At 38.5% G+C, this 25,690-nt stretch overlaps 1 protein-coding gene across 9 annotated transcripts in view; it reads right to left on the bottom strand.

The window, feature by feature from the left end:
• Nucleotides 1–25,690, bottom strand: part of adarb1b (adenosine deaminase RNA specific B1b) — a 171,358-nt gene that overhangs the window by 81,040 nt on the left and 64,628 nt on the right. For 7 of the 9 annotated variants that reach the window (XM_083537517.1, XM_083537516.1, XM_083537520.1 and 4 more), the window contains one exon: nt 15,443–15,515. The exons of the other annotated variants lie outside the window; for them this stretch is intronic. The gene's annotated coding sequence lies outside the window, so the exon portion shown is untranslated. The remainder of the gene's footprint in view (nt 1–15,442; nt 15,516–25,690) is intronic. 9 annotated transcript variants of the gene reach the window in all.

Raw genomic sequence — 25,690 nt, 5'->3', positions numbered from 1 at the left:
CTTGCTTTGAGCAATAAAGAAAAAAGAACTAGAAACATACAGAATAGGCTCGAGTCTGGTGATGTTACTGACTTGGCACTCTTGTGGTAGTGTGAAAAAAAAACCTTCCTTTTGCCAGTCATGCCTCAACATCTGCTGTAAAAACAAACAAAAAAAATACGAGCTGTAGTAGTTGGTTAGTAGAATGCTGAAAAAAAAAATTGCTGAAAAATGCTGACTATGAAACAGAAAATCTCTGGTTTGTCTGGGCTTTAATTTCCCAGGATCCTGAAAAGGTTTCTGTAGTGAAAATGGTTTCGGCCAAAAGCTTAGTTGCTTTTGGCCAAAATTGGTCTAACATCATTGCTCCTAAATTAGAAGACCTCGAAGCAGAGGTTTGTTACATTGTTGTTACTTTAAATAAAATCCCGGCTCTTACTGTTTGTGATACAGTGCTTGAAAAACCCGCAGTGTGCCATATTGATGTGGGTATTGACGTTTTATTTGAGGGTGCGTTATCACGCGCCCTGCAGGCCAGATCTATGGCGCTTATCCAGTCGGCAGCCCAGTAGGTACTCTCTTTCTTCCCAATCTATTAACCCGTTCACACTGCCTATTCAGGCACATGCTTTTCCCATTAATACAGTACACACGTACTTCATCATCCAAATCGAGAAACCATCAACGTATTTAATATGAAATCCCAGCCGGGGGAAAAAGATACACGCTACAATTATACATGATTGAGCTCCATCATGGTCTTTCAAGCTGATTTGGAGTTTTCTTGGATCTTGACTGATCTGGTTTTCATCCCTGTGAAAGCACACAGATTATAAGAAAGCACCTACAACTGAGATATTGTTTGAAATAATCACGGAAACAATATGTGTAATTTTGCTTCCATCATTCCACCAGCCTGCATGGGATTAAACCTGATGACCAGAGGGAGGAAAATATTCTCTAATTAAAATAATTGGACATGCTTGGCCTTCCACCAGCGCTCATTGCCAATGTTTAAATCATAGTTTTATATATATATATATATATATATATATATATATATATATATATACAGTGGGTACGGAAAGTATTCAGACCCCCTTAAATTTTTCACTCTTTTTTATTTTGCAGCCATTTGCTAAAATCATTTAAGTTCATTTCTTTTCCTCAAGAATGTACACATAGCACCCCATACTGACAGAAAAACACAGAATTGTTGACACTGTTGCAGATTTATTAAAAAAGAAAAACTAAAATATCACATGGTCCTAAGTATTCAGACCCTTTGCTCAGTATTTAGTAGAAGCCCCCTTTTGATCTAATATAGCCATGAGTCTTTTTGGGAAAGATGCAACAAGTTTTTCACACCTGGATTCAGGGATCCTCTGCCATTCCTCCTTGCAGATCCTCTCCAGTTCTGTCAGGTTGGACGGTAAACGTTGGTGGACAGCTATTTTTAGGTCTCTCCAGAGATGCTCAATTGGGTTTAAGTCAGGGCTCTGGCTGGGCCATTCAAGAACAGTCACGGAGTTGTTGTGAAGCCACTCCTTCGTTATTTTAGCTGTGTGCTTAGGGTCATTGTCTTGTTGGAAGGTAAACCTTCGGCCCAGTCTGAGGTCCAGAGCACTCTGGAGAAGGTTTTCGTCCAGGATATCCCTGTGCTTGGCCGCATTCATCTTTCCCTTGATTGCAACCAGTCGTCCTGTCCCTGCAGCTGAAAAACACCCCCACAGCATGATGCTGCCACCACCATGCTTCATTGTTGAGACTGTACTGGACAGGTGATGAGCAGTGCCTGGTTTTCTCCACACATACTGCTTAGAATTAAGGCCAAAAAGTTCTATCTTGGTCTCATCAGACCAGAGAATCTTATTTCTCACCATCTTGGAGAACTCCATGCGGGTTTTCATGTGTCCTGCACTGAGGAAAGGCTTCCGTCGGGCCACTCTGCTATAAAGCTCCACTGGTGAAGGGCTGCAGTGATGGTTGACTTTCTACAACTTTCTCCCATCTCTCGACTGCATCTCTGGAGCTCAGCCACAGTGATCTTTGGGTTCTTCTTTACCTCTCTTACCAAGGCTGTTCTCCCCCGATAGCTCAGTTTGGCCGGACGGCCAGCTCTAGGAATTGTTCTGGTCGTCCCAAACATCTTCCATTTGAGGATTATGGAGGCCACTGTGCTCTTAGGAACCTTAAGTGCAGCAGAAATTTTTTTGGAACCTTGGCCAGATCTGTGCCTTGCCACAATTCTGTCTCTGAGCTCTTCAGGCAGTTCCTTTGACCTTAATGATTCTCATTTGCTCTGACATGCATTGTGATCTGTAAGGTCTTATATAAACAGGTGTGTGGCTTTCCTAATCAAGTCCAATCAGTATAATCAAAAATTTCTGGACTCAAATGAAGGTGTAGAACCATCTTAAGGATGATCAGAAGAAATGGAGAGCACCTGAGTTAAATATATGAGTGTCACAGCAAAGGGTCTGAATACTTAGGACCATGTGATATTTCAGTTTTTCTTTTTTAATAAATCTGCAAAAAGGTCAACAATTCTGTGTTTTTCTGTCAGTATGGGGTGCTATGTGTACATTCATGAGGAAAATAAATGAACTTAAATGATTTTAGCAAATGGCTGCAATATAACAAAAAGTGAAAAATTGAAGGGGGTCTGAATACTTTCCGTACCCACTGTATATATATATATATATATATATATATATATATACAGTGAGGAAAATAAGTATTTGAACACCCTGCTATTTAGCAAGTTCTTCCACTTAGAAATCATGGAGGGGTCTGAAATTGTCATCGTAGGTGCATGTGAGAGACATAATCTAAAAAAAAAAAAAGAAAATCCAGAAATCACAATGTATGATTTTGTAACTATTTATTTTTATGATACAGCTGCAAATAAGTATTTGAACACCTGAGAAAGTCAATGTTAATATTTGGTACAGTAGCCTTTGTTTGCAATTACAGAGGTCAAACCTTTCCTGTAGTTTTTCACCAGGTTTCGACACACTGCAGGAGGGATTTTGGCCCACTCCTCCACACAGATCTTCTCTAGATCAGTCAGGTTTCTGGCCTGTCGCTGAGAAACACGGAGTTTGAGCTCCCTCCAAAGATTCTCTATTGGGTTTAGGTCTGGAGACTGGCTAGGCCACACCAGAACCTTGATATGCTTCTTACAGAGCCACTCCTTGGTTATCCTGGCTGTGTGTTTCGGGTCATTGTCATGTTGGAAGACCCAGCCTCGACCCATCTTCAATGCTCTAACTGAGGGAAGGAGGTTGTTCCCCAAAATCTCGCAATACATGGCCCCGGTCATCCTCTCCTTAATACTGTGCAGTCGCCTTTTCCCATGTGCAGAAAAACACCCCCAAAGCATGATGCTACCACCCCCATGCTTCACAGTAGGGATGGTGTTCTTGGGACGGTACTCATCATTCTTCTTCCTCCAAACACGTTTAGTGGAATTATGACCCAAACGTTCCATTTTGGTCTCATCTGACCACATGACTTTCTCCCATGACTCCTCTGGATCATCCAAATAGTCATTGGCAAACTTAAAACGTGCCTGGACATGTGCTGGTTTAAGCAGGGGAACCTTCCGTGCCATGCATGATTTCAAACCATGACGTCTTAGTGTATTACCAACAGTAACCTTGGAAATGGTGGTCCCAGCTCTTTTCAGGTCATTGACCAGCTCCTCCCGTGTAGTTCTGGGCTGATTTCTCACCTTCCCTTAGGATCATTGAGACCCCACGAGGTGAGATCTTGCATGGAGCCCCAGTCCGAGGGAGATTGACAGTCATGTTTAGCTTCTTCCATTTTCTAATGATTGCTCCAACAGTGGACCTTTTTTCACCAAGCTGCTTGGCTATTTCCCCATAGCCCTTTCCAGCCTTGTGGAGGTGTACAATTTTGTCTCTAGTGTCTTTGGACAGCTCTTTGGTCTTGGCCATGTTAGTAGTTGGATTCTTACTGATTGTATGGGGTGGACAGGTGTCTTTATGCAGCTAACGACCTCAAACAGGTGCATCTAATTTAGGATAATAAATGTAGTGGAGGTGGACATTTTAAAGGCAGACTAACAGGTCTTTGAGGGTCAGAATTCTAGCTGATAGACAGGTGTTCAAATACTTATTCGCAGCTGTATCATACAAATAAATAGTTTAAAAATCATATATTGTGATTTCTGGATTTTTCTTTTCAGATTATGTCTCTCACAGTGGACATGCACCTACGATGACAATTTCAGACCCCTCCATGATTTCTAAGTGGGAGAACTTGCAAAATAGCAGGGTGTTCAAATACTTATTTTCCTCACTGTGTATATATATATATATATATATATATATATATATATATATATATATATATATATATATATATATATATATATATATATATATATGTTCCCTTTCAGGAACTTGAGCTGCATCACAAGGCTTTGGGAAAGTTTCTGCATTGTTCACGCTCTAAATCACGTGTTTAATCCGACCAACAACAAAACACGATGTCACCGGCGGGGTGACGTCACGACCAGGAAGCTACAAAATGCGCATGCACTGGAGCCGACGCTAGCTTCTGTTTGTTCAGGTAAGCTCTTTGTGTGTAATTCTGTGCAGGCATGAGCTTGAAAAGCAAGCAGAATTTCCAACTGTGTGTTCCTCTTGCCCCAGTTTCATTTTGAGGGGGATACACACAGCCTGTGTCGTTTTCTTAGGAAAGGAGCATGCTCAGTCGGCTCTCGAGGGAGTCAACTGAGCGCATTGTAGTCACATGGCTATGCGCACTCTCCGGGCGTGTCCCTTTCTCCCGCCCCACCTGCCGGGTCTAGCACTCCCTCGCTGGGGAAGCACACCCTTCGGCGGTCTCTTCCCCCGGCACGAGCAGAGCTGCCCTCCAAATTTCTTCCTCCAAGGAGAGAGAGATTATAGAAGCTAGCAAGCCCACGGACTCCTCCTAGCCTTTGCTGTACGAGGAGCTCCTGGAGGTAGTGACACGGGCTGTGTCCAAGCTCGAGCTAGCTTGGCCGGATAAAAAGCGGATGAGAGCTTCCTGCGCCCTGCGTCACAGCCGCCACGCCGGGGTCTGCCTTTTTTCCCGGATCTGCGATAGCCTGTATGTGGCCCGCCTCTTCACTTCAAGTCTCGCTGTACGCGAACATGGTGGGGATAAAAGTAATTTGAGGGGTATTAAAATCAAGTAATTTGAGGGTATTCAAATAAAAATTGGAAGAAGGGTTTAGTTAAATTATAATTACAACAGTGGTGGATGATTGCAGGATCCTTCAATGGTGAAAAAAAATCCTTCTCAAAATCCACCGAAGTAAAGAAAACTCAGCAGGAAGTAGATGTATCAGTATCTAAGTCTACCATAAAGAGAAGACTTCATTGGAGCAAATACAGAGGGTTCACCACAAGGTGCAAACCATTAATCAGCCTCGAAAATAGAAAGGCCGGATTAGACAACGCAAAAAACATCTAAAAAAGCCAGCCCAGTACTGGAACAGCATTCTTTGGACAAATGAAACTAAGATCAACCTGTACCAGAATGATGGGAAAAAAGGAAGTATAGAGAAGGTTTGGAACAGCTTATGATCCAAAGAACACCACATCCTCTGTAAAACATGGTGTACATGGCAGTGTGACGGCATGGGCATGCATGGCTTCCATCGGCTGTCCTTGGGGTCAAGACTTCAGGCTTTTGGTGTCAATGTCCAAATATTTCTAGGCCTAACTGTAGCTATAACTTATTTTTCCATGTGACATTAATCACTTCGAGCAACATAAGGAGAGAAAGAAGTGAGGCAATATAAGTAGTCCAGTTAGCACCTGACCTGTAAATAGAACAAGCTTTTCCTGGGAGAATGGCAAAACAGGGTTTGAGGAAAGCAGAAACTAAGACATGCCGGTGAGAATGAAGGGAACAGCTCTTCACGAGGGTGTCAAACACTTTCCTGCCACTCTTGCTCTTCCCAAGCCCCTGTCTGACAGAAAGAAAAGAGGCTTTGTGGACTGTAGAATCTGCTGGCTACATGCTAACCCTCCCATGCTGAACTGAGGGCCTCAGTAAATATCACTTATTCATACAGTATGGTCAGGAAAGCAGCATCCAAATGATAGTTCTGCAGTGCAGCAAAAACATGCCTTTTTTTGGGATGAAGTGTGCTGCAGCTTTGATGACTGCACTGTGCTGCGTGAGATGTATAAGTTCCTCTCCGATCATTCTCTAGTCGAGTGTGAAACATATGTTTGTTTTACTTAATTCGTGTTTCAAAAAATTTTTCAAAAGCCATATTTTATATTTATAATGCTCTCTAAAACAAACTTCATACTTAAATAATAACAGTGTATAACATTACAATATATTCAAACAATCTATTTCCACTCAAGTGATCAAATAAATGCTTTGTCTTTTGATTAATATTTATAAAATATCATAAATGGTACTTCTTTTTAAATCGCTTTAACAAAATGATGTGCCAAAATTTCTGATAATTAAAATATCCACATAGATTGAGTGATTGGAACTACCTGTATCAGTTTGAATGCACACCTGCCAGCCAATCAGATTCAAGCATTTGTGGAATAAAAATAAATACATTTTCGGAAGTGGGAAAGTTGAAGTAAACCTGCAAGCATATGGGAATCTGAGTTTAACATCCAGGTGAAGACACTGGAGCTGACGCAATGCTAACATAAATACCTGACTAAATCTAGAGCAAACAGGTCTAAAAATAATGTGAACTGAGATGCTCAGTATGTAGAACATGGATATTTTCACCTTCTCCACCTTTTTACATGATCCAAATCAAAGCCTAGTAATCTGTCTGGATAGAAAACAAAAAGGAAAGGAGTACTGGCTGTGCGCTTCATCTGAGCCTGTAAAGCTTTCAAATGCTCCTAGCTTAATCCCCATCTGTTCTATCCTGCATACAGGAGTCATGCAAGGCTCCCGTGCTGCACCACATAAGCCACCAAAGGCAACATACCCTCTGTACAAAGCTCTCTATGGCACCCTGTTCTGCTCCACACTAAACTTTTCTGTTCCATACTCCAGCCTGTTCTGCTCCACACTAAACTTTTCTGTTCCATACTCCAGTCTGTTCTGCTCCACGCTAAAATTTTCTGTTCCATACTCCAGCCTGTTCTGCTCCACACTAAACTTTTCTGTTCCATACTCCAGCCTCTTCTGCTCCACGCTAAACTTTTCTGTTCCATACTCCAGCCTGTTCTGCTCCACGCTAAACTTTTCTGTTCCATACTCCAGCCTGTTCTGCTCCACACAGAACTTTTCTGTTCCATACTCTAGCCTGTTCTGCTCCACACTAAACTTTTCTATTCCATACTCCAGCCTGTTCTGCTCCACACAGAACTTTTCTGTTCCATACTCCAGCCTGTTCTGCTCCACACTAAACTTTTCCGTCCCAAACTCCAGCCTGATCTGTTCCACACAGAACTTTTCTGTTCTATACTCCGGCCTGTTCTGCTCCACACAGAACTTTTCTGTTCCATACTCCAGTCTGTTCTGCTCCACAATAAACTTTTTTTGTTCCATACTCCAGTCTGTTCTGCTCCTCACAGAACTTTTCTGTTTCATACTCCAGCCTGTTTTGCTCGACACTGAGCTTTTCTGTTCCATACTGCAGCCTGTTCTGCTCCATTCTGAACTTTTCTGTTTCATACTTCAGCCTGTTCTGCTCTACTCTGAACTGTTCTGTTCCACACTCCAGCCTGTTCTGCTCCACACCAAACTTTTTTGTTCCATACTCCAGCCTGTTCTGCTCCACAATAAACTTTTTTGTTCCATACTCCAGCCTGTTCTGCTCCACACAGAACTTTTCTGTTCCATACTCCAGGCTATTCTGTTCTACTCTTTGGCCTAGTCAATAACAAATCCACTAACTGTTCATAGCTTCTGGCGAGTATTGTATCACGGTTCAGTAAAGCCTGATTAAGGTAGAAGAGCAAAGTGATATTTAACCCTCTGACAATCAGAAAGTAAAACTTTGGGTATAATAAGGATAAATGTTCTTTTAATTTCCGCTCCATGTGCAGAAATCAACCCTAAAGAAGCTACACTCAACTAGCTGGCTCACACCGATGTGTACGTTCCTAATATACTGTACTTTTCAACTAGGAAGTAAAACTGTACATCGGCAAGGACAGGCAAAAAAAAGAAAAAAAAAGAATTCCAATATCAGTGATTCTGTCCCTTCTTCTTTCTGAACCTGCTTGATGCCCTACTTCCAAAAGAAGTTCTCTTCAAAGCCTGCTGCTGAGGATAGCTCCATGTGAATTAAATAATGTACATGTGCCAAGTGTATAAAGTGTGCCAAGTGTGGTGACACTAAATATACAGGTATGCACTAGAAAGTGCTTAACTACACCGGATTTAAAGAGTATACACATGCCTGTTAAAATGACAACAATCTGTGTATGCAAATTTTACTTGAAGACCATAACAAAAAAAAGCCAATTTTATCATCAGGTGGTGTGTAGGCTTTCCTTAATCTCTGAAAACGGAATTTCTATTTCAATTTATGACACATAAGGAAAACAGGAAGCAAATCAAACCAAACTACAGGAACACAACAGATTAATGCATACAAAGGACAACAATGAAGCTTGATAAATACTGAAAGGAAATATTAGATGGCAATTAACAGGTCATACTTTTGCCATGGCTAAAAGTTATGGTCCGTAAGTCTGAAGTTTGTAAAATCCAAGGTCATGTTTCCCATAGTTAACGCAAAAGTAACTATAGATCCTGTGACCTTTTCCTTTTAGTGAATGTTTTTTCCTCAAGCTATATATTTCTATACGTTTATAAATTGCTTTAACTTTCAGTTCTCCAGTTAAAAAATAAATCATATACTGGCCCAAACTGTAAATTTTGGCACTTCTGGATCTGTCTTCTAAACAGTTTACCCAGCTCTGTATAAATAAAGCTAGAGATAATGATTTATTAAAACAGCATCTCTGGTGAAAGACATCATCAGATCATATTTTGGCCCGGAGCTCTCGTCGCTGAGCACGGTCATGTTTATTACCCTTTTAAAACAACCTTCCTTTTCTGGAAAAGTGAACATGGATGTCTCAGAGTCTCCTCCTCAGGGAATGCAGAGACGCAGCGCCTCGTTTGCCGACATTAACGCAGCCTTTTAATATTTCCATATTTGCACTGGAGAGCAGTGAGGAAGGGCTGTGGGTGCAGCTGTGTGCATGTGTTAATCCATCATTATAATTAGACAATAAAGAAACTCAGGGTGCTGTTGATGCTGTCTCTGTTTATATAAGAAAAGGAGTGTCGAAGGGTAATTTCAGCCAGCTGTTGTACAGATTAGCATCTCTTCTTCAAAACCATAATTGTAAAAAGTTCAGGACACTCCACATCTGAGACAACTCGCGCTCCGTGTGGATTAAATGTGTCACTCGAGTCAAACCTGTAAAATCTGTGTTTAGTCAGAAACTAAAATAAAATCAGATGAAAGGATAATTGAGTGCTAGCGTGTTGACAATGTTAAAAACATCACAGGCTTCAAAGGGCAACTACACTGCTATAAAACACCATGAAAACCTTCATAGCGGTACTATTCACATACTGCATGTGGCACATCCCTGACACACACACACACTACAGACATGTCACACAAACGCACACACCAACATACACATGTATAGACAGACACACACATACAAACAGCTGCAAGGGAGCACAAAGACAATAATATAGACTTCCAAATAGGGCTGCAACTAACTCATTTTGATAATCGATTAATCAGACGGTTATTTTTTCAATTTGTAATCAGATGCTTTGCTTATAATAACTAAGTAAAACTCTAATTTAGGGTATTCTTGTATAAAGGTGTACTTGAAAAATGCAAAAACTACATACTGAGTTTAACTATCTTTAATGTAGACATTTTAAAGTTTATAAACAGTGCCCGCTTGTCGAGGAGTGTTTGGGGAATTTTTCCTTTGAACAAATTCACTCATGCTTGGTTGTTCGCATTAAAAACAAGCATATGAACGTAGTAAATCATGTTTGAAAACAGATAAGTTACTGTTGTAGTAGACAAACGCTATAAAAAGAGAATGGAACAGAGAAACGCAGCAAGCTAACAGACTTGATAAAATTAAATAAATAAAAGACAAATGATGCATTGGTGTACAAATTTACAGTACAGTAAATATGTGATTGTTTACTGTCGCTGTTATTTGCTGCTTTTAGATTTAGCGTTTGTTCGTACCGTTTTAAATGGAATCCATCACTATGTCGTGAGTGAGCTGATTGCGCAACCTGATGCTCACGAGTCACGACAGAACAGATCCAGTGCAACTAACCTTAAGTTATCAAATAGTTCAAACAATAGCACTTCATTAAACTATACCATTTTCACATGATGAGGATTCTACAGTTTTTGCTTAGCGTGCTGATATTTCGCCTTTATTCCTGACACCAGTGTGTTTCTTTTTCATGTGCATCACTGTGGTACTTCCATCCTACACAGGCTCTGCTTTGCATAAGGTCCGGGTACGGTTTTCTTTTTATGTTTAACATACAATGCTCCCAATGCTGCCGGTTGACTCTGTCATTTTCGCGGGCAGCTGTGTTATCTTACCGCACACTAACCCGTAACTTCAGAAGCCCAACTAATCGATACATGACACTGACAAAGAATTTCATTATTGATTATTATCGATTTTATAGATTAGTTGTTGCAGCGCTACTTCCAAACACACAACATATACACATACAAAAAAAAAAAAAAAACCCTCACACACAGACAGACTCTATCATACATACTGTATACACCACACACACACACATACACACGCGGGGCAGAGAAATATTTCCAACACACTCACTCCAACACGTGCACTACGACACATGCTACCCTGAAACATACAGAAACATTTTTCTTATCCTGCCCAATTCCAGGCTTATAACTCAGCTTCATGGACTGCATAATTAGTGTAAGCAGTTAAACATCATCAGATGTTGTGTCTGCCTTTTTTTTTTTTCAAAGTGGTTATGCAGTGGAAAATATTTTCTCATTAGAACTGTAGTTTTATAAGACTTCCATATAAACTGGGGAAAAAATGCAGTTGTGTAACAGCAAACTTTTGCAAATGAAGGCCAAATTGCATAATGTGTTTTATCCCCATCCCCCCGAACCAAATCCCATACTAATTACTCAGCCCTCATGATTCCTCATACAACATTTCAAAATAGTCATGTAGATAATGAGGAGGTAAAATCTGGCACTTCAATGCAGCATGTGATCACAGTTAATGCCGATCTGTAAACAGTAGCAGGAAAAAGCATCGGGTATTGAAATTTGAAAGTCTGGCTGTGATGTGAATTAGGTTGGCAGAGGTCCCTGAGAAACAGATTGCCCGGGCGTTCATGCTGAGCAATGCATTCTGGGCGACAGGCGGGTTCCTGGCTGAATCATGCTCTTGTTTCCACTCATGGGGAGGAGATGAGCAGGTGGAAGAACTTGCAGCATACTGACTTTTTTATTTATTTATTATTAAATAATTTAATTATCTATGAGAACATTGATGACTTTATAGATGACCTTTTTAAAAAAAATAAAGGAATATTATATATACATACTGTACACGCAGAATGCATGACAAAAACAAAAACCATGCCAGCGTGGCCAGGGTGTTTAAGCTGCTTAATAAACAAGTGGTTTTATGTAACAGTGAAGCATCACAGTGCTACAGAAACTCAAATCCTCGCCACATCCTTAGGGACAGCAGGCAGAACACGGGTTGTGAATTCATGAATCTAAACGATGCGTCGGCTCTGAGAGCACTGAGGAGAGGCGTGGAGAAATACAGCAGTGACTGTTTGTTCAAAGCAATGAGAGAATATTGTTGCCTCATCCACAACAGCAGGCATGAGAGGAGTTCCTACATCATCAGATTTACACTGATAAGTGTAATCACAATCTTGAACTCACCCAAATGAGGATGGGTTCCCCTTTTGAGTCTGGTTCCTCTCAAAGAATGGAGTCTGGTTCCTTGCCAAAGTGGCTGCAGGCTTGCTAATCAGGGATAAATACACATCGTTCACCTAAACTCTTAAATTCTGTAAAGCTGCTTTGAGACAATGTCCGCTGTAAAAAGCGCTATAGAAATAAACTTGACTTGACTAAGTTGGACCCAATCAGAGTCATATGAAATCAGTCGGAATTAATTTTCTGCAATAATATGTTATGATCCTGATTTTTTTTTTCCAGCTTTACCCAATTAAACTCATACGCTGCTCAATTCTCGAATCTGATTGGCCAGAGGTTTTTACATTTCTATATCAGGAGCTCTGATGGTACTGACAACTACAAGGCATATCAGAGGTTCATTTTAATTTGCTGGTTGTAATATGTTCTAAAACATTTATTTTTTATTGCATGCTAAAACTAAATTATATAAATCATCGTTGATCAGTTGGAGTGTTTCAGCTTCAGGGAAAGGGGCTTGTGGGGGGTTTCTTTGTGCCTTTTTTGAGATATCTAAGATGTATCAGATAAATATTTGAAATGCAGAATGGAATAATGTTTATTGGTGAGGTAAATGTTTATAGCTGTTTCAGAGACAATACACAAAAATTGCTCACGGACATGCAAACCTATGTATCGGTGGTCACGCCCCGATCTGTGAATGTAGGAGGGAGCTGGGGAATTGTAAAGGATAAGGATCCCACACCTGTGTAAAATCTGGGCTTCTTTGTTTCAGTGAGTGTTAGGCTGTAGTCACACTAGACTTTCAGCATACAGACTTTTTTCAGATACTTGCTGAAGAAAAATTGGCAGCATCCAAATATGACAATACCAAAAGCACAATTATAAACCGGGCAGTTTATTATTATTATTATTATTATTATTATTATTATTATTATTATTATTATTATTGTAGATATTATTGAGGGCTAAAATGGCTAGTTTTAAAGGCTCTCTAAGGTGAGTGATCTTCTATCGATCACTCACCTTCAAGTAATATGAATCAGAGTTGGAACAAAGCGACATGTTAAACTTCGTTACACTGAGCTTGCATTTCAGGTCTCCACTGTACTCATTTTAAATGGGAGTCAATGGAGTGGAAAGTGTAGAGTCAGCATGGCTTTAACAGGGATGAGAAAAATAAAGAGTCCCTTTTGAGTTTTATTCTCCTCCTAATTTCCCTCTGAACCAGGGAGAGTGTGACATCTATACGTTAAGCTTTAATTAATACAAATATGTAGTCACTGGAAAATATAAGAGTATAAAAGGGCTAAACACTTCAAGGTGTGTGTGTGTGTGCGCGCGTGCGTGTGTGTGTGTGTGTGTGTGTGGGGGTGGTGTTCCTAAAACAGTCTGGGATTTATCCCTATGGTTGTTTGGAAGAATAGTGCTGTTTTTTTTATAAAAGTGTTAATTATGTTAATATTTATGCACCTGTGGTTCTCCCAGACACATATCTCCCAGAGGATTTACTTATTAATGAAACACGACTTGAGACTCACCCGGATAGCGTATACGTCATTGTTAGAGGACATTGCAAATTTACCACAATGTTCATGCCTAGGAAAAGAACACTGCAGCACAGCAGCACACGACAGGCCTGCTCTGTGACCTTTTCTTCTAGAAATAGAGCAGTGTACTGTCAGCATAGTCCTCTGAGTTACTATAATGGGGCATGAGAGAAATGAAATTAAAAAGGCCTCTACTATTTGTAGAGGCTTTTTTGTAAAAAAAAATCCTTGATGCTGAAGTCATGTTGAAGAGTGCTGTCTTGGAGCAATCCAAAGTAACCAGACCAGAACACAATACACCACAAAATCATTTGCGGGACTATTCCTATTAATTACACCAGTCAATACTGGATCACTGATATCTGAAGGTTACTGATCCCAGGATTTCTGGTTGTGGTGTCAAACAATAGAATATGATGGCTCTCTTGGGTAGTTCACAGCTGAGGCGATAAAATTTACCAGACTCGAAGGCGCCATGACAGCGAGGAATACACCGAACAATATGCTGGCATTTTAGACGTTTGTCTCGCAGCAGAGAGCTGGGACATGAATAGGGACGACTCCTGTGGGTGTGTATTGAGAACTGGGCCTGTAGAGCAAGTGGGTCTGCGCAGTGTTTTACAGACTCCCTGCTCTGCGGCACAGATCGATACGAGTGGCGTGGGGAGGCGGCTGTGGTGATGGAAATTATCGCCTTGGACGCTGATAAAAAATATGGATGATAAGCACCGCAGGGCCAGCAGCTTTGTAAACACATCTGATCTTCACTGCAGCTCAGATGAGATGACAATGATCAGGGGACAATCTGCTGGGACAAATATAGGCTGTGACCAGGGCTTAAAAACCTTAGCTGTGCAGCTAAGCAACATCTGGCCAGTGGTGGTCCTATACTAGAGGTGCAAACGTCTACTGTACAGTTAAAGCTAAAGCAACATGTATGATTTTTGTCAGCATTTTACATGAATCAATGAAACACCTGAAATGCTGTGCGTTACTGATTTCTGAGCACAATCAACAGTCAGACCACATGCATATTTTATCTGCTCAGCGCAAAACCCAGTTCCCTGAAGAGGAAAGGACATGGTGTACACAAAATTTGGACAATGTAGACACTTAGGAAGGAGACTGGAGTGATTCCGTGCTCTAGTAAACACCACTTCCCAAACCTGGAGCACAGCTTGAGTCTGCTTTATGAACCAGACCTGCCCCTTGGCTTGATTACTTTTACTGTGTTGCTCATTCATATACATGATTAGAAACTTGAAACTTGTTTTTCTCCATTCTAAAGCTTGAGGAGAAGCCTGTTACAAACAAGTCATTATTTTTAATGTATTATTTTTACATGCACAGATATTACTCTGTAACTAATCTTCATTCTTCAGCTTAAAAAGTAATAAGAAAAGTACGTATTTATGAGCGTGAAGAATGTAGATCTGAACCTGCTGGGAAGTCTTTAGGAGTGAAATGGGTGATTGGGTGTAATAAGGAAAAGGATTATATGTAGTTAGTACACTAAAGACCAGTAGATCATGAATGTTTTAGAAAAGTGGAGTTTTTATATTTTTTTTCAATATTCAAGCCCTACATTTAAATCAATCAAAATGAAATTGAATCAAATAAATAAAGGACGCAAAAGCATTTCTACAGTATTAACTATAAAAGCGTGTTCACATACTACATGTGAATTTATCACACATGCTAAATTCACCATGTGATGCGTGATTTCGGTGACCTCATTAATCTTTCCGTCTCCTATCAGACTTTTTCCAGGCGGTGTGCTCGTCACAGGATTTCACAGGATGCGCATCAATGGAAACACTGAACTGTTTACTTAATAAAGTGGTGGGAAGCAGTGTGCTTCCGTGAAGCTTGTTCCATATCAAGCCCAAACAAGAAAAGGTATTTCCACTTCACAATCTGTAGCCATACATACCTTGGAAAAAATGCAGCCTTTCTTATGAGAGGCGGAAGATGATTGCCTGAAGTGCACCACAACAACTGATTCCCTGCCAAAAAACAAACAAAAAAAAAAAAAACAGGATTAACTTTTTAAAAATGCTCGAGTGTTGTAAATACTTGTAAAATTCCTCTTCTTGTCAAATGCATTAAAAAGAAAAGTTTGAGTGACAGATGGCTCTGACAGATGCTGTTCTTCCTCAGGGTAAAGTCAATAAACAATACCAATTGAAAACCCTGACAGCAATCAATACTGCAGCCTTTACAAAAACTGTACAGGCTGATATAATTTCCAACATCCTCCTTTATATTACTGATACAATTAAACATGCAACAAAACTATTCAACAAAGATTCTTATAGTTCATTAAATAAATCCTTTAGTTCATTAAATACATGTATACCATGTTCTGTCTAAATACTCAGCTCTGATTGGGTGGAAGGTTTGTACTGTACACATATTTAAAATTTACATTTAAGAACTCAACAAAATCTCTGTGTATTTTATCATTAAATACAATACAAATGTTGATTTACACAAATTGCTTAACCTCGCATACTCAAATGCTTTTTTGTTTTTGTTTTTTACAGAAAGAAACAACCCAGCATGAGTGAATTTGGAGAAATCCCACATGCCCAGTGCTCCTCAACAAGCAGCTACTATAAGCTTTAAAATGTCTAAATTAAAGATAACTCAATATGTGGCTTTGAAGCTTTTTAAAGTACACTTCTATACATAAATACCCTGATTTAGGATTTACAGTTACACAATAAGCAAAATGTGTGTGTGTGTGTGTGTGTATATATTAATATATATTAATTATAACATTTTTAGTTGCAGCCCTAATATATATATAAACAAAGAAAACACAAACAGGGAATAAATTAGGTGAATTAAAAGGTGCTAGAACAGAGAAAATCAGAGCATATTTCTAGTTCTGTTCAGTTTGATCACTGTTTTGAATGAATGCGTTGCTTTAACAGTTGTTGCCATAGTAACATAGTTACATGTCTATACAAAGTGAGGAAAAATGCAAAAAAATTGTCAAAATTACCGTAATCAGGTAAATATGTGATTTCTGTGTCTTTTTAAACGTATACGGTGAATATGGCGGGTTTGAAAAATGAAAAACAGAGATTTGTGTCTATCGTGTTCTTTCAGGGTTTTTTTAATAATAAAAAACAAAATATAAAATACCCATGTTTAAAAATATGTTTTAAATGTAAAACTTATAGCTAATTTCTTGCCATCATATTTTGTGACCTAGAAACTTGGTTTTTGTGGTTTTCTTAAACAACCCAGATAAATAACTAATTGAAGATCAGCGCATAATCAATAATCAATCAACATTCTGGTTTCACTCTGAGAAATGGAGATGAATCATTAGGTAATTTTTTTTTTTTTTTTTAAAGCTTCAAGATAATGACCATATATAAGTCTGGCACATGTTTTCTTCTTACTGTGTTATGTTGTGCACAAAAACTTTCTTTGCTCATTACAGAACACTCCTGCACCATGTGTACCATGTGTAGATTGTCTGCAATCCCTGAACATGTTGCTCTAGTTTATGTCATTTTATTTATCTTTTGCACAAATGGCCTCAGAATGGACATTTCTTTCTAAAAATGGAGCAGCAATGAAATTATTTTCCTTTTACTTCCAGGACTGGACATACTGTACTGTACACTTTATGTAATTAAATGAATAGAGAAAAATATTAAATAAGCAATTTTCTCTATTTTATGTGTGCTCAGAAACAATAAAAAAAATGTACATTTTGTGATTCAATTGTAAAAAATAAATAAATAAATAAACAAAAACACAGAGCAGTTAACACCAACATCTTTATTATGAAAAGAGATGTGGCACAGATGCACATGATTCGATTAAAAAACTCCCATTAACAACTATTTAATAAAATTCATTCAAATAAATTAATTTTTATTTAACTACTTTTTCTTCCTGTATTGTCTAGAATGGGCGGAATTCAGATGTTTCAGGTCAAGTGGTTTTTTTTATTTTTTTATGTCAGCACCATGCATTAAAATAGTGGGCACTTTAATATAAACTCCAGTTCATTCAAATAAATATCCAATCAGCCAAACATGTTGCAGCAAAACAATGCAAAATAAATAAATAACTAAACAGGTCAAGGTTAATGTTCGCATCAAACCACCATTACAGTGAGAAAACATTTTATGGCAGTAAATTTGACTAATATTTAGAAGGGCTGGTTTGAGTATTTCACAAACTGCTGATCGCCTGGGATTTTCACACACAATACAGTTTATACAGAATCGTGCAGAAAACTCCAGTGAGTGGCAGTTTTGGGGGTGGAAATGCCACTGGGAAGATAAATTCTTGTTATTTCTTTCTGATGGGAGAGTAGAACCCAGTGTGCCCTTCTGTGTTGTCAGCCATACGCCCTTATGTTTGACAGTTTGTAAAGAGTGGTTATATCATATCTGTCCTGTCAGCTCAAACCAGTCTGGCCATCACCCTCTGATCTCGATCTCTCTCTATTATCCACAAGGGGTTTTAACTTGCAGAACTGCTGCTTGCCAGATGCTTTTTGTTTTTCGCACCACTCTGTGGAAACTGTAGTAGGAAATCAGCAGTTTCTGAAATATTCACGATATATATATATATATATATATATATATATATATATATATATATATATATATATATATATATATATATATACAGTGAGGAAAATAAGTATTTGAACACCCTGCTATTTTGCAAGTTCTCCCACTTAGAAATCATGGAGGGGTCTGAAATTGTCATCGTAGGTGCATGTCCACTGTGAGAGATATAATCTATTACTGAAGTAATGACGCGTAAATGGTTAGTTAATCATTAAGAAGTAGATTTGAAATGTATATAAAAGCTGTACAAAAGCAGAAATGATAGCAGATTGGTGTTCTAGAGCATTCAGTTGTGTGTCTACATCATGCCAAGAAGAAAAAAATGACTGACTATAATACATACACACAAAGCCAAAATAAATAATGTGCCATTATATATTTGGTTGAAACTAACACTGTCGCAGATGGATGGTTGCGACAGTTATTCATAAATGAAAGATCATAAAAGCATAGTTGTTTTTGCTTCTTCTGGATGAGAAGAATGAAATGGTTCATTTTTCCTATATTAATCAGGATGAACACAATTTTAGTCATCTGTGAGCACACACACACACACACACACACACACACACACACACACACACACACACACACACACACACACACACACAGAGAAAAGGGAGCTGTTTGAGCTTTTCTCAAATGCATAAAAACCTTAAATAATTCAATGCAAACATATCTAAATATTGTGTACATAAACACCAGGCATGAATTCGTCTATTCTTTAAACTTACCATTAAAAAAAAATAGTATGGTTAGAACAATCATATTTAAAAAAATACAAATCCGAATGTCAGTGCCGTTTCGTTTCGTTTTTGATGGTTGTTCTTGGTATATGTTACACAGACAAACTGAACAGACTGCGAATGCTCATTTATACTGACAATGTATGAGCAACACCCACATAAAAAGTCAAACTAAATTAGCGAAGAAATTACAGTACAAGGATACACATGCAGCCGTATTCAGGATTGACCTCTACATTTAAACTGGTGCCTATGTGATCCAGATGGCGAAAAAAAATTTGTGTGCTGTTATTATATCATCCATATTAATCAGCCAAATCCATAATTATGCCACCTTTACGTTCAATCCGACTATTGGATGCTGTATAAGCTCGCCAGTGCTCTATTTCCAAAAGCTGGGGCAAGAATCCGGTCTGAAATAAACACGATTCTTATTAGTAATACTCGCGAAATAAAGTTGTATGATTCTGCAAGGTTGCGGAAAGAGCTTCGCCTAGCAGCACTGTGTCTGAGTGAGCAGTCGGATTGTGAAGAGGTTAAAAAAGGTGATGGAGACAGAATTGGCTCCTGCTGATGCACAGCAAAGAGATCATTAAGTCCCATAACAACCCTGTGTGGGATGAAGCCTCCATAAAGGTCTCATAAGGGCAAAATCAGTAATAAACACTATACACACAATATGTCCTTATATACAGTCAGTTATTGCAATTGGAAAACTATGATAGTATCTAGGCTAAAAAGTGCTATGTAGAACCATAAGGTTTTTGAATGCAAGGCGTGTTTTGGATTTTCACACCATTTTGACAGTGAAAATCAGTGAATCAGAGAGTAAATGGGAAGGGGGAAGCGTAACAAATGCTACCCTCTTACTCATCCATGAAGTCAAAGATGCCCATGATTGGCTAGTGACACTATTACTGATAGGAGAGAAAGTGTAATACCACACCATCCTAAACAGAATGTTCAAGTTGGCTCTCTAAGCTCCCAGCCACAAATCTGTGAATAATTTTTCAAGATTCAAACATGTGATCATCTGATGAGTGCCTGAACCCTTTTTATTATTATTATTATTATTATGTGTTATTATTTATTTATAAATTTTTTCATCTATTTGCATTCTTTCGACATGCACGAAGTGCAGACATTAACCCACGGTTCAAATTGTGGGCATGTGGGAATAATTGTGGACACGACTGCAGACTATTAGGAGAATTTACCATGCAGAGGTTGAGTTTGCCTTTAAACAGAGATGTGTCTCAGTAATGCAATGGTTCTGACCCTCAAGTGCCCCAGAAGTCAATTTTGATTACGTGATTTCGTCTCTGACAAGAAGCAGCATTAAGTCGACACAATACATCGCACTGAAATGCATGTTCTGGGCTGCGAATACAAAATACGTGGCCAGTATTTAACACGGTATATTATATATAGTTGTGTAGAATGTCCGTGTATGATGCAACATTACAATTTCCACAAAGGAAACCTGTTCCAGTATCACAGTGAACCTGTACACAAAGCGCAGAGCTCCTTGAAGACATAATCTGCCAAGATTGACGTAGAGAAATATCAGTGTCCCACACAGAGCCCTGACCTCAACTTCACTGAATATGTTTGGAATGAACTGGAACGCTGAGAACAAGATCCAGCCTTCCTTGCCTGACATCGATGCCTAATCTCGCCAATGTCCTTAGGGATGAATGATCGCAAATCTCCACAGCCAGGCAACCAGAAGTGTGGAGGTTATTATAAAAGAAAAGGGGGACAAAATCTGCGATCGGATTAGGTGTCCACAAACATTTGACATGTTTGCCATGCATTGTGCATTTAAAGTTCACTAAAATGTTTTTTCTTTTTAGAACTAGAGGACATCAAAAGAAGCAGCAAATAAAAAGATATACCATTGTTTAACATAAAAATGTGACCATCAAATTTGTGTATGCTGTAACTTTAGACTTGGGAATTACTCATGTAAATCTGCAACATTTTCCTGTTAACACTTCAACATTCAATCTGCTGTACAAGTGTTCGTATGAGGAGCAGCAACTATAATCCAGCTGTGATAATTAAACATTTGTAAAGAAGAGGTTGATTTAAATGAATCATGTCACACTCGGAACCCTAGTGGAAATCATTTTAAAATGTATGAGATGTGCTCTGATGACCCCATTTAAAATATCATAAGTTGAGACATGGCCTAGCCGACCCAAGATTCTTAAAGAATGGTGATCAGTATGGGGTAGTCAACTGTGATTTGTTAATAATTTAACAAATAACAGTACATAATTTACCAAAACAAAGCAATTTACAGTAACGTAATGCATAAATTTTAGAGTATATGTTTGTGGCGGAAGGCAAGAGGGCGAAAGTGCTAGTTAGCGAGTGGAGGGTGGAGCCAGACGAAACGAATGCTAAGAAGCGCCCCTGTAGCTGTAAAGACTGATCAGTGCATTCGGGTCTGGCAACACCGATATGAAGGAGGACTAAAATTGGGCTTTGAAACAACAAAAACACAGAAAAAGATGCGCTTTAACAAAGAGACAACTGAAGTCTGTCGGCCGCTGGTTAAAGTAAGGCGTCTCACAAGGCGAGAGATGCGTACATCCTGTCAGCGTCCCAACGTATCGTACCGCTGCTACCTTTTTACAACTATTTTTTACAATATTGTAGTATCACTATATACATCATATGATCGAAAAATTTTAAGTTGGGGATTACCTATATTCAGACATATTAGGAACTTTGAGCTGTATTATATCATAGATGTATTATATAGAGTTGAAGTATATTCTAGACAAAGTCAAAGACAACATTTAGCTTTACGCAGGTAAGAATAAACGGCAGGAAATGGGTCAAGTCAAGTCGAGGAAGCTTTTATTGTCATTTCCAGCATATATAGCTGACGCAGTACACAGTGAAATGAAACGTTCCTTCAGAACCCTGGTGCTACATTAAACAACATAAAGCGACATCACAACATAAAGTTACATAACAGAACCCAGAGCTGAGGACTAAAGTAAGTGTCCTGGTCACATAAAGTGCATCGTGTGAGACCGAGATCAAACAGTGCAGACAGACAACACAAGACAGTGTGGGACAGATACACAAAACACAAAATAGTGCCGACCAGTAAACCTGTTGTATACGGTAATATGATTATACAGTAATGTGAAAAGAAGACTATAAACAAGTGTATTTGTAAACATAAACACAATGTTATAAGAATAATGTTATATAAAATTATTCAATATAAATATAATATAAATATAAAATGGGTGGTGGAATGGATTGAGATGAGTAATGAGTGTAAGTTCAGGTTGTACAGTTCAGTAACATAGTTGGGTGAGTGTGTGTGTATTTTCTATAGTTCAGTTCTGTGTGTGGATCAGCCTGATGCTTTAGAGGAAAAAACTGTTGCACAGTCTGGATGTGAGGCCCGAATGCTTCGAAACCTCTTTCCTGATGGGTGAGTTAATATCCAGCATCAAATGCTTAAAGTAACAATCAAATACACCTTAAAGTAATAGCGTCCTGTTTGGCATTGCTTGACTCTCCAAAAAGACAAATTTAACTAATTCAGGAACTCAGTTATCCCAATCGTGCTTTCAAATTCTTGCTCCGAACAACGAATTGAATATGGTTTGTAGCCATTCGTACAGGAACACAGTGTTTTCCCTACATCGGCTGTATGTGTGTGTGAGTGAGCTTGAATGGACACCTCGGGAAGTGATAGTGCTCATTGAAAACATCTGCCTTAAACAGCCTTCGATAAGAGAACCTTGTGCAGAGCCTGTTGTATTTCCTGGTAGGCCTCAGGAAAAACAGACAGCGCTTCAGTATTTCCATCACAGCACAAAGATGACACAATTGTTTTTACAGTCGCCAGCTACTCAGACCTTTTCTTTTCTTTTTTTCAAAGCGTGCAAGGCATTGACATGAAAGGCACTGCGTTTGTCTGGTTCGCAAAGATTTTTGTAGAAAAGAAAAAAGAAATGGCCAAAAATAGAAATACAGCAAATAAAGAAAAGAAATTACCACATGAAAACCACACGCTTGATTGTCAAAGGCCAGCATTTCAAAGCCACACTGGATGGGTACTGTGTTTTAATCTGGACTGAACTCTTTGCCTAAATAACACACATCTACATAATTGGATGTATTGACTAGTCTGCAGAGGCCAGGGCTTAAATGAGCAGTGCCAGAGAAAGCGCTCTGTCTCAGCACTGACCCAAACCTCCGGGGCTTCAGCCACGATTGGCATTATGGGAAGAGACACACAGGCTGCTGCTCTCAGAGGCTCTACTTTCTCTGAGGACCACACGAAAGCCAGTTCAATAGAGTCCTTCTTTATAATCCCTTCCTCTAGCTTTGGTTACATGCGGAGATTTGGGTCAATTGTACATTTATTTTAAAACACTGATCCTAAAATACGCATCTAGATTTCTGATACGCTCACAGTTTCATCGTGTTTCATTTGATACCGGATAGAAAGTACCACAAATATAGCAGCAAATAATGAAGCACAGTATCACAGTACAGATATTAAAACCCCTCACACACTCACTCTAAAAAACATACCGAATTTTAAATATAAATGACACAAGGCTTTTATTCTCTGATTTTTGATATACACTGCAAAACTTATATATACAAAAAGGAAATATAATGATTTACATAACATCTTATTTGTTCACATTTTATGAATGGAAAATGGGTTTTTGAAAACAACAGAAACAAGTCAGATGATTTCTAGACATTATATGAATGAACTGTTTTGCTAATTCTGTGCTTTTGAATTAATCAAATAACCAGAAGAAAATAAGTAGAATGAAATAAAGATTCAAATTTAAAATTATTGAATAAATAAATAAATAAATAAATAAATAAATAAACTATCGACTGATAAACTATAAGTATATTTGCTCTACATCACCTTTTTAGAATGATAGAAAATTACATTTCTTTTATTTTTAGAATTTTTTTGTAACTATTAAATAAATGTTTCAACCCTTTTTTTTTCTTTTTTTTTTTTCTTTTTAAGTGTGTACACAAAGTGAGCCCCATGAAGTTATGGTTTACATGTGTAACAGTAAATTGGAACTCTTTAACAGTAAATTGGAACCCTATCTGCACCCCTGGTTTCCTCACCCTACATCAGTATCAGACTTTATCATCACCCTTTAGCTGAATGAGCACAAATCTCCACAAGCACACTCCAAAATCGAATAGGACATATTCCCAGAAAAGTGGAGGATATATTATAATGGCAGATAAGCACTAAATGTGGGATGGGGTGACCAAAAACTTTTTCCCATATCCCATATTTTATTTTACAAATGATAATAAAGGGGCTTCAGTGAAATCTCACTTTTAGGGAAAAAAAAATCTAATCTAACTAAACGCTTCTTTTTAGCCTTGCTGAATTTTCCATCAAGGCTGTCAGAGTGCCTTCCTCTTCTTTAAAATAGCGACTGTGTTCACATCTCAAAAAACTTTTACAACACTTGGACTCTCATCTCTTGCTCAAAAAAGGATTCAGAAAGCATATGTGTTGGAAACCGATTCAATCCTAAGAAGTAGGAATAAAGCTGTGTCCCATGTCCCCCCCATCCCCATCTCTCTCTCTCTCTCTCTCTCTCTCTCTCTCTCTCTCTCTCTCTCTCTCTCTCTCTCTCTCTCTCTCTCACACACACTCCACTCTATGAAATGATAAATTGATCGTGTTACCTAATAGCATACAATCTGACATATACATAGTACAGTCCTATTACTGTTCCACAGCCTGGGCAAAAAGAACACTAGTGCAAAATGAAGTATTATTATGTGTAATGTAGGACACCTTCGTGGTAAGATTTATCTGTTCTTAAATAAAGTATCTGCTGCTGCATAATATAATTAGCAATTTTGACAAGAAACTATATCATAATGTGAACATCCTTTGCTGTGGTTAAACATGGAGTAATTCAGTACAGGTAGTTAAGTCAGTTCCTGTACAGACATTTAGTGTTTCAGAGCGGGTCAATCTTTCATTCTCTTACCTCAGGCTTGCAGCCGTAAGAAATCTGAAGTAAGATGACTAAACTTAGAAGACGTGTGTATTTTGAAGAACTTTGCATTAGCATAATAAAGAGCAAAGAGGGAAAGTTAATCACCAGCTGTTCAGACCGTGATTAATCTATAATCTCTCAGGAATATGATACTCAACTGTGACTAATTTCAGAAATGACAAGTGACTATAAAGAACATGGCTGCATGAAATTACTGCTGTTACATCAGGGGGGAAAAAAAGTGGATTCTGTTATAAAGATCAGGTCAGATTTTCTCGTGAGCCTCAATTTTTGATTTCTATAACCTACATTATGACGGTGTGATGGTTTTAGATAAAGGTCAACAGAATTCCTTTTTTCGGAAACGTCCTGATTTCCTGAGATTTCACACAGTGTAAAGTTTACAAAAATGATGCAAAAAGACAAAAAAAAGGAGAAATAAAAACCCAGTGAGCATCTGTTCTGAGGCTGGAAAGTATGTGTATGAGCAGATATACAGATGTTCCTAATAAAGTGGTTGGTGAGTGTATAGCTTTCCTGAAAAGGTGAGAAAATGAATTTGCACTTAAAGAAAGGTGCTTTTTAAACATTCTATAGCACATTTAGTCCCCATTTGCTGTTACAATAACCTCCACACTTTTGGAAAGATGTTTCATTTTGGAGATTTTGGAGTGCTGTTGTGGGAATTTGTGCTCATTCAGCCACAAAGGCATTGATAGTCAGGTACTTATATAGGTTGAAGAGGCCTGGAGTGCATTCAGCTTTCCAATTATTCCCAAAGGTG

This window comes from Silurus aristotelis (assembly GCF_946808225.1).
Source record: "Silurus aristotelis genome assembly, chromosome: 3".
NCBI classification, from domain to species: domain Eukaryota; kingdom Metazoa; phylum Chordata; class Actinopteri; order Siluriformes; family Siluridae; genus Silurus; species Silurus aristotelis.
Note: the sequence above shows the minus strand (reverse complement) of the source record. Positions and strands in the feature narration are given on the sequence as shown.